This window comes from Pteropus medius, unplaced genomic scaffold (assembly GCF_902729225.1).
Source record: "Pteropus medius unplaced genomic scaffold, Ma_sr-lr_union100, whole genome shotgun sequence".
In the NCBI taxonomy this organism is placed as follows: domain Eukaryota; kingdom Metazoa; phylum Chordata; class Mammalia; order Chiroptera; family Pteropodidae; genus Pteropus; species Pteropus medius.
Genome location: NW_024351543.1, coordinates 4,658,094 through 4,661,907, shown reverse-complemented (window position 1 = coordinate 4,661,907; position 3,814 = coordinate 4,658,094). Strand labels below are relative to the sequence as shown.

The 3,814-nt window shown below is 39.4% G+C and overlaps 1 pseudogene; it reads right to left on the bottom strand.

The window, feature by feature from the left end:
• Window positions 1-2,589: 2,589 nt before the first annotated feature.
• LOC120586858 (uncharacterized) lies at window positions 2,590-2,707 on the bottom strand (annotated as a pseudogene).
• Window positions 2,708-3,814: the final 1,107 nt, after the last annotated feature.

The following is a 3,814-nucleotide window of genomic DNA, read 5'->3' as shown; positions in this document are numbered from 1 at the left end:
TTCCATGTGTGTTACTATTATTTGTTTTGATGTGTTTTGTTACAGTCTGGAGGTTTCTCAAAAAATTAAAAATGGATATACCTTTTGACCCAGCAATTGCATTTCTGGGTATTTATCCAAAGAAAACCAAAACAATAATGTAGTACTAAATAAAGAAAAACTAAACCGTTAAATTACAAGCATGAAATTTGCCATTTATCTTTAAATTGTACAATGTCACTTTTAAAATGCAAACGAAGAGCTTTTAACTCATTCATGCGTTCACTGGTTACACAATTTACATTTCATTGCTCATGCATCCATATGTATTTTGTTCTTACTAGAATAGTGGTATCATTGCACAAACTGAACTCAACTGTTATTTCGCTTCTTGTTACACTCACAGTCTACAACATTCTCTACCTTCCAGTTACTGATGAGGAAGGAAAGACTGGGAGGAAAAGAAACTATGAGTTGCCCTACCTTCTGTTTTTCCTCTTCCATCGTTCCTCGGCCTTTTGGCTAAGATCAAGTGTATTTTTCCTTTTTATTCTGTCATCATTTTTAACATAAGTAGCTGGCTAACACAGGGATTTGATATGAGTTAAAAAAAAGATGTAAAAAGGTTCCTTGGTGGTTTTTGTGTATTAGAATGACATTTTCTTCTTTCTGTGTTCAAAGCAAATTCTGGTGGGAAAGGAAATTGTGCTTTTATGGGCTGCCAGCACTCTTGCTTACTTAGTCATGGACTTAACATGCTTACCTTGTACTTGCTTTGAGTGTTGTTGAACTCCCGCACATCATGGGTCCACCAGAATTCTGTGCTTATGGGTATCGCAGATGCCATATGCGATGAGCCATCAATGATTGGTAAATATTTACGTTGCCTGTATTTCCTCTGCTTGTGTGCATGCTCCATGACTCATTGGATTTCATTTGCAAAACACAAGGTGAAAGATAAAATTATTAAGAATTCAAGACAGCAGAGCATTAGACCAAGTGTGGCCATCCTGAACGAAGGGTCCTATGTGACTGCAAAGGCCTCATACTCATGAAGCCAACACTGGCCATGCTTTGAGTAGTAGGATCTAGTCTCTATACTACTGGGCTTTATATATTACTATGACATGAAGATAGGCAAATAATTTGGCAGGCAGCTACTGGAATGTATTTAGGCCCAGCAAATGTTAATTCTTTGTTGTTTTCCTACTTCTCCCTTCTGAAGAAGTACTTCAGTAGAAAACCTTTCAGTTGCTCAAAGAAGGCTGAGTAACTATAGGAGATAGTGCAAAGGATCATTTCCTTTGAATATACTCATCTTCAGATGAAAGAATGAGTGACCCTGGGTTGCGCTGGACTTGATCTCCAGTCCTAGAAAGAGATATGTGACTTGCCGTGGCCAATGGTATAGGAATTCTAGTCTCAGGTTCCAGGGAAGAGAGAGGGCCCGTTTCCCAATCACTGAGTGGGAAGACTGCAGTACTTGCCTGTATTTGTCCCTTATCTTCCTGCTGCTTTTGTTCTCTGAGCTAATTCCTGTTTGAAGAGCTGATATTTAATTCAACAGCCCCCCATGGAGCCTTGTGCCTGTGATAGAAGTTTCTAAAAATCTCTCAGTCAACAAAATGATAACAGCTGGTCTTTGAAACTCTTGGAGCTCTAGACTGGGGAGGTGCTGGGGGAAGGAGAACTAAGGGAACTAGGGACTGGGGCTGAGGAATGCACTATTTGTTAAGGATAATGAGGCAAAAATGTGACAGAGGTTTTTATTACAAATAATAGACAGAAGTCTTCAAACAACAGCAGACAGTCATTAAAAAAAGAAACAGAGTTAAATAATTGTCTAATTAGCAGGCACCAAGAAGACAAAATTTATTCCATTAGAACTTCTTAAGGGAAAGTCAATAAATTCACAGCTGGGTGTTCACTTTCTCAGGAATACAGAGAATGTGGATTTTCCTGGTGCCAAATTGTTCTTCGATTCCTTTGCCAAGCTTCCTTTCTGATTAACTCAGGGTGAGTCTTGCATCAGAGAACTGCTAGGTTCAGTTGCTTTACTCAACCATGTCATTAAGTTCTGGCCCAAGTATTGAGCCTTCAAGAAGTCAGCAACTGCAGGGACCACTACTATTAACAATGCTATCGGTTAATATTCATACAGTGCTCTATAGCTTACGAGGCACGTTGATACACACGATTTCATTGAATTCTTGCAGGCACTCACTAAGGGTAGCCGAGCCTGTATAAGTGAATGTTTGTGAGTATGGATGGTGTATTAGTTAGCTTGGTCAGCCATAACAAACTATCATAGACTGTATGGCTTAAACAACAGAAATTTATTTTCTCATGGTTCTGGAGGCTGGAAGTCAGAGATCAGGCTGCCAGCATGATTGGATTAGCTCTTTCTTCCTGGCTTGCAGATGGCCACCTTCTCTCTGTGTGCTCACATGGATTTTCCTCAGTGTGAAAGGAGAGAGGCATGGGGATAGGCATGGAGGGGTGATAAGGGGGTGAGAGAGAGAGAGGAAGAGAGATAAAGAGTGAGGGGAGGGAGGAGAAGGAAGGGGAAGGAGAGAGAGAAAAAAGATCTCTCACTTTTTTTTTTTTTGACACCTATAGTACTCAGTCTTCCTAGGTGGGTCCCATCCAAGTACTAACCAGGCCCGACCCTGCTTAGCTTCCAAGATCAGACGGGATTGGGCATGTTCAGGGCGGCATGGCTGTAGACTCTCTCTCTCTTATAAGGCCACCAATCCTATCTGATCAGGACTCCATTCATGTGACCTCATTTAACCTTAATTACCTCCTAAAGGCCCTATCTCTGATTACAGTCACATCGTGGGGTTAGGGCTTCAACATGTTTTTTGCGGGGGACATGATTCAGTCTATATTAGATGGCAGCCACCTGATGAGAATACAAGCCATCTAGCTATATAGCTCACTGTCTGTGTTAACATGGCCTTATTCCAGAACACTCATGCCCAGGAATATGATGTCACAAATAATTATTATTTGGTTAAGGAACTTACTGAAAATCCATTTATCTGAATAAAAGATGATTTAACTATTCCTCATCAGAATAAATAACCTGCATTTCAGGACAATAAATCACTTTACCAGATTAATCAAGCCACTGTTTACTCTTTAAGATTCTTTTGGGACCCTTTCCTTGCTGTCAGCCAATCCCAACTACTATGTCAGGAATTTGGCCCAATCTGAATTAGGCCCTGGCATTGGAATATCTATCTTAAACCAGATCCCCAAACCTTATAAATATCTCTCCTAGAAAATAAGGCTCTTTCAAGGGTCTGTTTTTCCTTACTGTAATAGGTGATGAACTTCAAATTTGCTTTATCAGGTCCTTTTATCACGCAGTCAGAAATCAACATAGGTTTGAACGTTGGCTGGTTCTGACTCTTCCTAGCTGTATGATCTTAGGAAATTTTTCTTAACTTGTCTGTGTCTCACTTTCCTCGTTTGTAAAATGAGCACTAACCACAGAGGTTCATTATAAGGTTTACATGAGTTAATAGAGGTGAGGCTCTTCCATATCTGGCACATGGCAGGATTTCGATAAATACAAATTTTTATTCATATTATTGAAATCTTTGGAATGGGCTAACGAGTGCCTTCATTTCTGGGATATACATTTCCCAAAACAAGGCTACCTAAGAGAAATAAAATATTATATGCTTTTGATTTATAATAGAATTATATACCTAATTTCCTCCATTTCTATAATTCTATCAACTGTAAAATATTAATTTAAACACAGTTGGGGCAACAAAATGAAACTGCCATACTAAGTCTATACATTGGTTATAACATACATACC